Source organism: Peromyscus maniculatus, chromosome 12, assembly GCF_049852395.1.
Source record: "Peromyscus maniculatus bairdii isolate BWxNUB_F1_BW_parent chromosome 12, HU_Pman_BW_mat_3.1, whole genome shotgun sequence".
Lineage (NCBI taxonomy): Eukaryota > Metazoa > Chordata > Mammalia > Rodentia > Cricetidae > Peromyscus > Peromyscus maniculatus.
Window position 1 is genome coordinate 54,193,384 of NC_134863.1, and position 14,342 is coordinate 54,207,725.

At 37.8% G+C, this 14,342-nt stretch overlaps 1 protein-coding gene across 2 annotated transcripts in view; it reads right to left on the minus strand.

Annotated features, from left to right (window-relative positions):
- Positions 1-8,715: 8,715 nt before the first annotated feature.
- The window catches only part of Csnk2a2ip (casein kinase 2 subunit alpha' interacting protein), a 171,525-nt gene continuing 165,898 nt past the window's right edge, over positions 8,716-14,342 (minus strand). For both annotated transcript variants that reach the window (XR_013043793.1, XR_013043792.1), the window contains exons 6-8: positions 13,685-13,782; positions 10,697-10,958; positions 8,716-9,079 (exon numbers count right to left, since the gene is read on the minus strand). The gene's annotated coding sequence lies outside the window, so the exon portion shown is untranslated. The remainder of the gene's footprint in view (positions 9,080-10,696; positions 10,959-13,684; positions 13,783-14,342) is intronic.

A 14,342-nucleotide genomic window follows, 5' to 3' on the forward strand; every position in this document is an offset into this window, starting at 1 on the left:
TTTGGCCCTGGATTTCCTCACCCCAAATCCTCCTGTCATCATGGACTATTTATCGTCCAGAAGGTGGATGGATTTCTCATTCTGGTTTGTAACTTTGCTATTTGCTCAAATCCACTGGCTTTCACCACTCTGCACTAGCTATTAGAATCCCCTTTGGAAGTAGCCTTTCACATTTTCTTACTTGGATCCTGTAGTTCAGAACTTTTGACCATCTTTTTATTTAGATTCAGGAGTTCTTCCCTTTGTTTGTCCATTCACTTACTTGTTTGTTTTTTGACAAATCTCTCCTGGAAATCTTCAACTTTGTTCAAATTAACCACAGCAATTTTGCATGATAGAGGTGTCAGAAACCTTACCAACATGTCAATTTAGGAATGGGCTTCCTAGTTTCCACCTCCAAAAGCTCTTCCCTATAGATGTAACTGTCTTGTTAAATAAGAAACAGAGAGCCAATGAAGAAATGAAAGCCCAAGAGGTCAGAGTAATAGCTAAGCGCTAAAAACCTTACCCTTCATTGCTGCTCCTGTCCTTCCTTCCACAAGAGACCTCCTTCTTGTGTCTGTCTTTTTATAGACTTTCTGCTCTGCCTTCTCATTGGTTGTAAACCCAACCACATGACCTCCTCATCACTGCCCATCTATACAGACCTCCAGGTCTTCCATGGTTGGTATTGAGATAAAAGGCGTGTGTCTCCATGCTGGTGGTATCCTTGAACACACAGAGATCTGCCTGTCATGTGATTGGGATTAAAGGCATGTGCTACCACTGCAAGATTTCTGCTATGGCTTGCTATTAGGTCTGACCTCCAGGCAACTTTATTTATTAGCAAAGAAATAAAATCACATTTCAGTACAAATAAATTATCACCATACTTCCTTACTCTGTGATCTAATGCAGTTGTCCCTGTTTTCCAGATCAAATGTTTTAAGTTCTTATTCAAACCTCTAACACCATCAGTTATTTCACACAGATACTTTCTATTGTTGCTTTTGTCCTTTAAGCATGTTTTCTACATTTTTGTCCTTTCAATCTTTAAGTATGTGTATGATCTATTGTTCTGAGATCTATCCACCAGAGAACACAGCAACCTTAAAACTGAATAGAAAGCCTGTAATCACCAACCAGCTGCTGCACAGGGAACCTGACCAAATCGTGCAGACTGGAGCCTGACTGTTCTTGGCTTTTAAGCACAAATTCCCTAACACTTCAGTTAGCAAGAACAATTAGCAAGAACTGGGACTACAGAAGCCAAAATGTATATTTGGGGACTTTCTGAGCCATATCTTGGAACTGTTGACTTAGTGTTTGTCCCTGTTCGGCAGATATTGCTGCTGCCTACGTACTGGGGTTCCAGGGCCTGCTTGACGCTTCTAATCATGGCATCAAATGAGCAACAGTCTGGGTGTCATGGAGTGTCACAGTGCACATAGTACAGGTCAAAGGCAACCTCAATGTTGTTCCTCACCTTTTCACTTTATTGGAGATGACAGTCTCTTTTAGTTTTGGTGATATATGCACCAAGCTGGCATCCAGAGAAGATCCTGTTCCTGCCTCCCATCTCACTCCAAGAGCACTGAGATTAAAGATGAGTGCTACCACATCTGGTTTATCATGGATTATGATGATTTGAGTTCATGCTTGTGTGGTATGCTTATCTCGGAACTATCTCTCCAGCCCTAAGGGTTTCGTTTTAGTATTCTGTTTTAGGAATGTAAGGTTTGTTTGTTTGTTTGTTGCATTCTCGAGCTATCAGAACAGTTTTCGTGTCAAATATTCATCATTTTTAATTTTATAACCTCTCTATCTTAAGGGTTAATTACAAGGATTTTTAAAAGTTTTCCACATATATAAGAACTCTTTCTAGGAGATAAATAGTTTTGTTTCAAATGCGTTCCACTTTCTTCCTGTTGCTCATTTTCTTCCTTTAGGAATTTTTTATTCATTTTACACACCAACCACAGATGCCCCTCTCTTCCCTCCTCTCTCTCCTCCAACCTCCCCCCCACCCCCCCACCCCCCCGACTCATGCCCCTTTCCTCCTCCAACAAGGAAAGGCCACCCATGGGGAGTCACTGTTGCTTGTTTTTAATGAATGTGTAAATTACTTCCTCTCTTGGATTTTGAGTATTATCTCTTTGAAAAGTTTGATCTTTGACGTGCTCTTGTGCTCTTATTGACCTGTGAACTTGTAGTGAGCTGTTTACTCATTTCCATAGCTCCAATGAATATTTCTGAATGAGTGAATCTTTAAAATATTCAACTCCAAAATGATTGAGAAAAAAAAATTCCTAGACAAAGACAAATTGACAACACAACATTTTAGCTGTTGCTGTATTATTTAGTCAACAACTCAAATATTCAAATATAAGTTTAATTTTGATCCTAACTTTCAGGGCACACTTTTGGAAATCACTATAATAATTTATTAATGTTCAAAATATGTGAAATGCATGTTTGTGTGTTACTATAACATGGTCAAGTAATATCTCTATTCATAAGCTACCTTTGATGAGAAAACCCTTTTAAATAGTATTGTAGGATATATTTTAATATAACGTAAAAGATATATGTAACTTTTTTAAAACTAGAATTGCAGGATTAGTCCCTCATCATATAGATACTTGATGCTTCGATCAACAGGCAGATTGAAACCTTCAGTGCCCTAAGATATTATTTCCACCAGTTTTCTGAGCTTTTTTGCCTGAAACATAAAACAAAAACTTGTGGTGACTTTAGGCTCTTGTCATAAAGCTCAGAAGTAAAAAGACAGCCTTGGCATATGATCTATAAGCCAGGCACTCAATCACTTTTTCCCAAAGTGTTGTCAAGTGAAAGCTCATATCATCTGAGGTAATTTTAAAAATACAAGTTCATGCATGTCATTCCCAACTAATACAACAAATACGACTTTGTATTGTATAAATTCATGTTTTTTTTAATTGTCTCTTTATAATCACTATAATCAATAAATTGCTATCAGGACAGACAACTGTGTTATATGTTTTCATAATTCACAGTGCTTTACAGGATCACTATGGCTTAACGAGAAACTGATATGCGATTTTGATAGTGTAAGGAATGATCACTGATTTCTATGGAAAGTAAATTCTTAAAGAAATTCCCCTGGTCCATTTTAACTTGCCCAGTGTATCTCGTTCACTTTAGAGCAGTGCTTCTAGACTCCATATGCAGAGAAATATTCCCCATGGGACTTGATAATATGAAGATTTAGAAGCTCTGTGGCTGGGGGATAGTCTGCATGTCTAATGATGCCTAGATGAGAATATGCTTTGGGTAACAGCATTCCTATATCATTAAAATTTTAAGCTATTTTTATAATATTTCTGTCCAACAGGATGAAAGATAGGATCTTTGATAACAAACAGAAGAGTACTGAATTTGAAAGTGATGTTGCTGAAAACTTCATTGATTACTTCTACAAAGTAATACTTTGACAGTATTATTAATTACTCCACAATGAATAGCATCATAATATAAGCAAGTATATTGACAACAAAAGCATAGAACACTGGAATATTTTAGTAATAAGGTTATATATCAATTTTATAGGATCTGATAAATATTTGTGCTATTTATTAATGAGTATAAAAGTAATGGTTTTTATTGGATATCTTCGCACACACACTGCTTATATGCAGCTCACCACTAACCCACCATTACTTTTAATGCTACTCCTTCTGCTTTTATGCGTTATTTATGTATTCTAGATTCTGAATATTGGAGAAAATATGAACAACCCATCTTATGTCTCCATGGATCTGGATTATTTGGCTCAACTTGGAGATTTTTAATCTATCCATTTTCTTGATAATGACAATCTTATTCTTCATGACTGAATTAAACCACACTGCATATATGGACATTTTCTTTATCTGCTATTCTGTTAATGGGCACGTAGGTCAAATGCATGTCTCAGTTTTTGTGATTTGTACTGCAATAAATATAGATGTGATGGTCACTTCATGCTATACTAGATTAGATTCCTACCACTATATACCCAGGAGTGATACAATTCAATCAGATTGTAGTTTAATTTTTTTCAGTTCTTTGAAGAACATTTGTACAGATTTACTGTGTCTCAACTGGTTTTCTTTCTCACCGGCAGTGACTTCCACCCCTACACACACACATACACACACACACATGCACGCACGCACGCACGCACGCACGCACAAACAAACAAACAAACAAACAAACAATCCCTAGCATCTGTTATTGTTTTCTTGGTTATTGCCATTGCAAATAAAATGAGATAGACACTATATAGTTTTGGTATGCATTGCCTTGACCTCTAAGGAAGCTGAACATTTTTCTATATATTGTTTGGTCATTTGTAACACTTTTGAGAGTTATATATTCAGTTCATTTGCCAATTTGTTTTGTGTGTGTTTAACTTTTTGAGTATTTTATACATTTATATATTTATGATGTTCTAAATATCAATGCCCTATCTGATATATATCCTGTAAAAATTTACCCAATTCATTCTGTTATTTGTTTTTCTCTGTGGAAGCTTTTTAATTTCATACAGTCCCATTTGTCATTTCTTGATATTACATTTCGTGCAGCTAGAATCCAAAGAAAGTCCTAGCAGATAACTGTATGTTGAACTACTTTTTCCTATGTTTTAATTTGGCAGTTCCATAGTATGAGGTCTTATATTAGGATCTTCTAATGGCTACCCACTACAATCTTCAATCATTTTTAATTCACATTTATGTAAAATTTACTACTACAAGAAATCTTAAAACAACTATTTTAGTATCTAAAGAATACTAATTCTAATACAAAAAATAAAAATAGTGTTTATGTGAACAACTTGAGAATCACTTTAAGATTTATTTATATTTTTATGCATGTATGTGTATCTGTATGAGTTGCTGCTACTAGTATGCTGGTGTCCAGGCCAGACAAGGGCATCAGATTGCCTAGAGCTGGAGTTATAGGTGACTGTGAGCCTCCCAACATGAGTGCTAGGAGCTGAGCTCTAGTCCCCTGGAGAAATTGCAAATGCTTTTAACAACTAAGCTATCTCTCCTGCCTGGGAGTTCAGATGATATTCCAAGTGGTCAAAGGTGATAAACATGTAAGAAAAAGCATTCACATTTGAGGACATTCCAGGTGACTTCCAAAAGTTGAAATCCATCCTTTCAGCTTTAGTTGCTAGAGATTGGTTGAGTAATGAGGATAGGTTATGATTCCAAGAATAATGGGTTATAATTTGAACTGCAGATATTTTTTAAAAGGAAAAGCTCAGAAAGGACAGTATTGCTGATTCAAAGGCACACTTGTGTTCTGGTTTCTTAGAGTGTTAAACAGGAACAGGGCACATGAGTTCTATGTTTCCTCCCAGGTGGCTGGAGACAAACTCCAGAGTGTGGAGGGTTTGAAACTTCAAGCAAGCTCCATTATGGTCAACGATTGCATATGATGAAATGAAAACGACAAGGGAAATGTCTTTTCCTTCATTTTAAATGGCCTAGTCTTTCACAAATGCACAAATTAAATAAGGAACAATTGTGCTGTGGAACAGCCTTTCCTCTGAAGCATGAGAGTTATGAGCCCAGTGCACCAGTCTATCAGAAATAACCAGTTAGGCTTCTTGAAATGCCACTTTGAAAATTAGTTTCGTTTCAACAGTTCAATTTTGTCAAGAAAACAGCTCAACCACAATTCATTACTTAGGGCAACATATAATGATTAAAAGACATGCAGACTGGTGAGACAGTTCAGTAGGTAAAGGCACTTCCTCACAACCTGACTCTCTGAGTTTGGTCTCTGGAACCCACATGGTAGAAAGAAAGTTGTCCTCTGACCCTACACATATTCTCTGGCACCTGCCTACCCATAAACATGCATCTTAGACACCTGTTCAGTAAATAAGCAAATTCAAAAAAAATTAAAAGGAGAAAACTTACAATATTTCTTTAGAAAGGGAACAGCCACATGTGTATAAAAATGGACTGTGTCTCCTACGGATGTCAAAAGCTACATCCATGAAGTCTCAACAGTATGACTGCCTACACATGAACTGAATAAGAATGACAACAATAGATACTCAGAAGTGGACAGGAGAAAGCCCAGGAGGCTTCGTCCTACACTAAGAATGACAGGCCGCTGAGCAATGCTGAGAGTGGGAGAAATAGTTTTCCCCAGGGAAGATGCACATCAACTGGTCATCCAATATCGACTGGTCATTCCTGAAAACATACGCACTAGTAACAACTGAGCAGGCAGTATTTAGGAGTGTGTGTGTGTGTGTGTGTGTGTGTGTGTGTGTGTGTTTATATAATCTATATTATAGTATATATTTATGTACAAATATGTATCTAATAACAATTAAGAGAAAGAGGCCATAAATTTGAAAGAGAGAAATGAGAGGTGTATGGGAGGATTTAGAGTGGGGAAATCATGCAATTATATTATAATCTCAAAAATAAAGAAAATAACAAAACATCCTTGTTTCTCTGCTAGTGTTCCTACAGTGAATGTCTGTGGGCAGAGTTGTAAAGTGTGGTCATGATCAAGGGTGTTTTTTTTTTTTTCTTTTTGACATAGGTGTTTATTAAAAATGGCATGGGGAATCATTGAAAAATAGTGTTAAATGACAAGTAACTATCACTCCACAAATTACACAAGCCAAAGAGCAAATCAAGGTGACTCATGGCAGCAGAGATTATGTTTATGTTCAGTAGTTAAATGCACTGAAAACCACTCCTTAATTTGCAGAATAGAATTCTGGGAAGCCAAGTTCAACGCCAGCTGTAGAAGGCTGCAGAGGAAATGAAAATTTACATTTGTAACTTCACATAAATACTTTCCTGAACACGAAAGAATTCAATATAAAATACTAAGTTGGAGCATCCATCAGAGGAGGCTATTGAAATCGGTGGCGAGAGGAAAATTATAGGAGATACAGATGATGAAAGAGAGGGGATCCAAAACAGTGATGTCTCCAGAAGGGTGTGGTGTAATGTGCTGACTGTTGACGCCAAACCCGGGAGCATTTTCTCACTCATCGTCTTCACTCATTTCTCATCTTTTTTTTTCTCACTCACTCACCACTCCCACAACAAGCAGATATCCTGTTGCCTCTGCTTTAGCTCTTTCAATTTCCTCACTGCATTTTCTCCTTCAGACATGACCTGGCTGTTGGTGCAGCGAGTAGGTCCAGGATGGGGCAGGTGCCCCCCAGCTCCCACAGTCTGATAAGCGCTCACTCCCTTTCCCCCAAAATCTGACAGCTGATCACTTTCCTCCCCCACCTCTGACCTGGCAATTACTCTGACAGGTTTTTGGATTATAATCACAAGAATTTGTCAATAAGTTTGTTTGACTCATGTTTATTTTTCTGCTCCAGCATAAGAATCTGCCAGATTTCTTTTACGAAACAAATCTTCATTAAGACTCTAACTTACCAGAAAGCTTCTACTATTGACCACTTAATAAAAGCAAAATAGGAACTAATGATTCTAGCACATGAATCATTTCACAATAAGAACCTTTTAAAGTTCATTTTTCATTACCGTCCGAACACACCCGTGCTTACATCCAGGCAGACACGTCTGTTCCAGTGCTGTGTCTTTCTCATTCTGAGCTTTGCTGTTCTTCTGGCATCTTGCAAGCCCTTCTGTTTCTCTGAATCTAATAGGTTCTCTCTGGGTGTCCCCTACACTCAATCTTTGCTTTCATTTCTAGGCACATCTTTTATTGTGTTATCTATCCTGAATCAACTGATTTATTATTCTTGTTGGATTCCGTGATTAAGCAAAGGCATGTGAAGTATCAACACTATCTGTAGTTTCTAGCACAAGGCTTCCTAAATAATAAACAATGCAGATAGATTATTGTATCCTTTAAAATGTAATTTCTAAGGTTTAATAAAGTGTACATATTTTGAGGTGATTAACAGAAGCATTTATGCAAAAAATTTGAAAAATATATATGAGTCATTTTGAAATTCATCATTTTACTCTTCTTTCCTATGGGATCACTTGGCTAGCAGAGACTGCACAACTGAAATACATCAGCTAAATGAGTGAATGAGTATATCGTTTAAGTGAATGTCACTCATGTATTATGTTTCTTATTTATAAATATATCATCCTGGTCAGCCTGATTGAAAAATCTTATCATTTAAACAAGCCTTATTCTATACAGACAAAGTAGTATGAAAATATAAAAGAAAATTTGAAAGGTTAATTTGAAGAAGAAAAAAAAAACTCTTTCTCTTATGGAGACTCTTTGTAAATACTACTACTTATATTGATGATAATACTGATGACTACATCTGCATTTGTGTGTTTATCTTTAGTTGAAAAAGGATTATCAGAGTGTTCAGAATGGAATGCTAATTTTAAGAAACATCTAAGAAAATTGCTTCTTTTCCCCCTAATCTTTTTATAGGCAATAAGTGCCTCAGGGTACAAGGCATATACTTTCATGAAGAAAATGCCTATTGCATGAAATGCTTTATGCAACACATCTGGAGATAGGTGTCTACTGGGTGGGGTGAAATTCCTGATAGTTCCCAGCAGCGAACACCAGTTGGCACTAAGCCAATGGAACTTTACAGATATTCTTAGGATGACCTGGTGATGAGCTAGTATTCTTGCAGTTGATGTCTGGACAGAATTTTTCTGTTATCACCTCTTTCATACTTTGAAATATAGCAGATTTATCAAAACTCTGAGATACAGCCACAAAAGAACTTCATATTATTTTCCTAGAGTCACAGCAAAGGAATCTAAAAATAAAATCCCCTCTCTTCTCCTGGGGTGCAACCACTTCATGTTACTTTGTGATTTGACATCACAAGAAATTCCAGGGGAGGCCTTGCAGGCAGGGAGGAGGCCAAGGTCAAAGACCAGCGGGTTCTGAACCTGTGCTTGACTGACTTTGATGGTCTTGTTTGTTATATCAAATGGAGCAGAGAAAAGGGGCTCTCCAATGAGCCGAGGCTGCTGTTGGATTTAATTCCCTCTCTTTGATTTCCCGCAGCAGCATAGATTAAAGATGTATCGTTCTTCTCTCCCCATGTGTCTTACTGTGGTACTCCCTAGGAAAAAGAAAGAACATCTTTTAAAGGAGTCTTTGTCCAACGTGGTCTCCTTAACTACCAAAACATCTTCCAGGATGAAGTGCCAAGGTGTTTGATGCTGGCTGAACTAGATATCACTTCTCATCAATCAAATGGAGACCAGTAACTGGCACCCTGGTTGTGAAAATCAGACACAATGATATAGAAAGGAGAAAAAAAACTGTCCTGCATTAAACTTCTACATCGGAAGTGCCTTGCCCCACACATTTATGTAAATATAGAAGGGCCAAGTTCGAAGACATCACTGAAACAGCTCAACTGAAATGCATGGATTGTGTTTGAGCCTCATGATGTTCTGTAGCTGAAGTCACAGCTCTTCACATATCAGTTGATAATGTATATCAAGGCTCATGCTTGCAAATCAGCAGCGGTTGCCAAGCTACAGCAGGAAATGTGTTTTAAACCTATGTTTTGCATGATACACCAGTTCTATATACAGTGAGTGTGCATCTACTATGGTGTATATGATATTAATGGGCTCTGAAAGCCATGCTACTGAAGAATGACACGTTTCTCACTTATTGAAGATTCTAATTTGCCCCATTATGCCTCACAGCACTTTTCAAAAAGTGTATTATCTAGAAGTAACACACTCTTGGCTCATGCCTTATTTCTTAATTGTAATTTAAAAAAAAAACTTCAAATCCAAGTCATTTGCCATTACTCCATTGTAGGCTTTCTGACTTACATGAGCATTTTAGAAATGTGAAAATTGTATTGACCTTGGAGAAGGAGATACTTCCCTCTTATGATTATGTCTTTGAGTAGAGAACATGTAAAGAAAAAAAAAAAGACAGAAAATCAGGGGCCTGGCATTTTAACTTCCACACTTTATTATTTTTGAACATAGTCCATCTTTTATAATATATTTGAATTCTAGAGAGCATCTTTGCCTCAACAATAGCAAAGGCCATGAAAGAATACCATTGGTCTATGTATGTGGCAAAAGCAGATTTTATTAGGCCTTCAGTAGGCAGATGACATGACTCTTAATGAACCCATATCTCAAAGACATGTTTTCATGTTTCATTTTCTTTCCAGAATAGTGTCTCTAAGTAATAAGACTGATTTGGTACATTTCATGAGATGTGTAGGAGAATCTCCAGGCGCATGGCTTCCAAAATGAGCAAAATATTTCTTAGTGTCTTAGGTTAGCAGTACTAGTAATTATTTTGAATTGTTTTCTAACTAGAACCCTCGTTGAAGGAAATGTCTTCAGCACACTGTCCTACCCACACTGCCAGATTCATTTTTATGAACGTGCTAACTGTGTCATTTACATTCAAGGAAAAAATTCTTTGGTTACTAGCCTAGAATTTAAGGGCTGAGATATCTCCCCAGCCTGAGGGAAAAAAGTCTTATTATACCGTCTATTCCTTTGAGCATAAACAAAGTCCTATTCAAGAATTAAATATTGTCAAAGATAGGACCTCAGTCTGTTTATTCAAATAATTTTTCCAGCTCATGACCTATGCTTATACAAAAATGTGACACCTCATCCCCTGGCTTTCCCACATCTCTGCTTCTCCTGAAGTGCTCCTTCTTGCCTGAATTCTTTTGCTCATCAGTCTTTACGTTGTTGTTGTTGTTGTTGTTGTTTGTTTGTTTGTTTATTTCTGAATCCTGTTCCACCTTCTCCTAGATTCTGAGACTTCTTCCTGACTCAGAGTCTACTGCCAAGATGCCAGATGGTGTGTTTGATGATCAGGTGAGAAAACAATTTCAAACAGGCTAACATTCCCTGTGTAATAGAAGCTCTTTGTTGAGAGATCAGGTAGCATCGAATTCCGAGAGAAGGGCTAGTATCTCAGCTTCTTCTCTTGCTGTGCTAGAAGTCCTGACCAAGGCAACAGAAGGTAGAAAGGGTTGGTTTAGCTCGCAGTTCGAGGTTACAGTTCATCGAGGAAGAGAACTCACAGCAGCAGAAGTCTGTTGGAGCTGTCCCATCTGAAGTCCAGTGAAGAATGCATGCAAGTTAGTGCTCAGCTTGCTTTCTGTATTTTATACCATCCAGGATCCCTACCCAGGGAAGATCCCTACCCACAGTCCAAGGGGGGTTTATTCATGTCAGTTAATATAATCAACATAATCCCCTACTTACCCAAACCAGAAGCCCAATTCCCAGATTATTTTAGATATTTTTTTCAAATTAACAATTAACACTATCACAGTTACAAATAGCCTATATAGTCAAGGATGATTTCCTGAAGGACGTGGACATGGAGTAATAACTAGAAAAAAAAAATTATAGGGAAGAAGAAAAGACAGTGCTTTGCACGCTGAAGGGTTAGTGTGCACTTCTGGGTCTTGATTCCAATTCTTTCTTTCTTTCTTTGTTGAAGCAGGGTTTCTGTGTATAGTTTTGTTGCCTGTCCTGGATCTTGCTCTGTAGACCAGTCTGGCCTTAAATTCACAAAGATCTGCCTGGCTCTGCCTCCCGAGTGCTGGGATTAAAGACGTGCACCACCACCGCCCGGCTCGATTCCCGTTCTTGCTGCTCGAGAATCACCTGCCTTTTATGTGGACTCCATCTATAACCTCCTTGTGGCTACTTCGGCCACCGTTTTCACAGCTTTAGGACATAATTACTTTCTACTCTGGTCCCTGGATCTTTTGGATCCTCTCCCCTTAGCCCATTGGATGCATTTATGCCTTCATGTTATATGCACGTTATCCCATCCAAACATCCAGTAAATTTTATTAAACCTTTCCATGTACTTCACACAGTGAAAATAGTTAATCCCTCCTCTGTAACTCATCATTATTTCCATTTTAAAACAACATGATGCAAAATTTCATGCAACAATCTTCAGTGAAAGTTGAGTTGCCCTGTTAATATATTTCTGGCTCCCCCAAACCATTAATCTCCACATCTTCAAACTCTGTGAAAATAATAACATGATTTTAAAAGTCTTTTCTGTTGACACCAATGTATAATGTCAAAACAGCTGTTTAGAAATGTTTAAGTCTTACTTGTTCAGGGCAAATTTTCCCTGTCCTGTTTAAGAATTGACTACATTCCAAGTAGTAACACATGTGTCAACATATGGCATGATATCACCAATCTACCTCTTCCCCCTCCCTTGCACACACCACCACTACCACAATTACCATTACACTATCACCACCAACAATAAAACCAATAATGAAGACAAGACACAAGCTAACAAGGTTTTATTCTAAAGACAAGGAAAAGGGGAAAGGCAGGAAGACTAAGATGCCTACCTAAGTCACTTATGGTGAAGAGGTAAAGCAGGCTTCTAAGCTAAAGTGAGGTTCTTTTAAAAGCCTTCGTCATACACCTCACAATGAAGTTATCATATTTCCAGGATTCTTATTTATGTTTTACTTTTGCCATATCAAAATATATTCAGTCCTTCTTTCTGCAGACTGTAATTTCTCTGTGATACCCACACTATAGAAGGTTGAGAGCACATGTTCTTTGTGTTCTCCAACTTTAACATGTTGTTGGATATTAAAGGGAGTTGAAATGAACAAACACTATGAGTTCTGAAACAGTGAAACAGACAAAGCACTGGAGTTCAATCTAAAAATAAGTATATAGACATAGACATACTAGTAAAAAATATAATATAATGCTGGGAATAGGCTTATGGCAATGAGGGTCCCTAAGAATCATTAGTGTCACAGCCCATCATCCTTCAGATACTAAATAAATAACATCCCTGGAGTGTGAGCACCTCCAGTGAGAAAATTCCTATGGAATAAGGAAATCAGTACTGCCTAGATGTCTGCCTCTGCCATTCAAGTTAGATGCCAATATTTTGGAAAGGTAAGATGCAATGTCAAATAATATCAACATTCATCCAGCACTAATTAAAAATACATAATGGTATATACTTATTTAAAATGCAATTGAGGGTCTAGAGAAATAGCTCAGCAGTTAAGAGCACTGGCAGCTCTTTCAAAGGACGTAGTCTCGGTTTCCAACTTCTGACCTCTAAGGGCACCAGGCAGGCTAGTAATGCCCACATATACATATATGCAGGCATTCACACATCCTCATAAAATTTAAAAACTATTTAAACTCTATACATGTCCAAGATTCTACAATTTCCTAAAGCTGACTGAGCACAGGAAAAGTCCTGATAGACAAATGAGATCCTAATCATAGTTTTGATTGTTTCACATAAAAAAAAAACACTATTTTATGATGTCAGAGTTTTCTCTGATTTATCACTGCAATGCATGATCAGTAGAGTTCTATACTACCCAGTGTTTTTTATGTATTTTCATTTAAAATTGTGTAAGATTTTTTATCAGAATTTAAAGTGTTCCATTATGATATTTCATCCACATTTTCAGGATAGTTGTTGATCTTCTTCTCCTGTTCCCCTTCCTATCCCCTGTCCCCACTTCTCATTTCATGTCAGCATGCATTTTCTTACCTTCATTTTCTCCCTCCCTAACCATCACTTATGAATCTGTTTACCCCTTTCACTGTCCCCATTATAGTTTCCTGATCTACACCCCACCCCCTCCACCCCCGCCACACACACATTCAAATCTCCATAGGAAAGGTGGCATATTAGAGGCACTTACCACCAAACCTGAGACCTGAGCTTGATCCCTGGACCACTCAAGGATGAAGAAGAAAGTCAACTCTAGTAATATGTCCTCTGACCTCCTTACACCCCACCCTAGAAAAGGAAAAGGAAAAATAAAGGCAAAATCTAGGGTCTACAACTAAGAGAAGAAATTGGCACATACTCTTTTGCATTCTTTTCATGTGTATTTCATTATTATTTAGGGGAAAGAGGTGTGTGTGTGTGTGTGTGTGTGTGTGTGTGTGTGTGTGTGTGTGTGTGCCATATGAACCCAAGTCCTCATGGAAGCAAGCATCTTTACTATACACAGAGCCAGTTCACATGCAAGGAACTGTTTTTATTGGTAGTGTTTGGTTTGGTTTGGTTTGGTTTGGTTTGGTTTGGTTTGGTTTGGTTTGGTTCGTTTTGTTTCATTTTTCTAGACAGGGTTTCTCTGTGTAGCCCTGGCTGTCCTGGAACTCACTCTGTAGATAGGCTGGCATTGAACTCACAGAGGTCAGCCTACCTCTGCCTCTCAAGTCCTGGGATTAAAGGCGTGTTCCACCACTGCCCAGCTATTGATACTTTTTTAAGGAGAAAGAGAGAGAGAGAGAGAGAGAGAGAGAGAGAGAGAGAGAGAGAGAGAGAGAGAGAGAGAGAGAGAGAGAGAGACT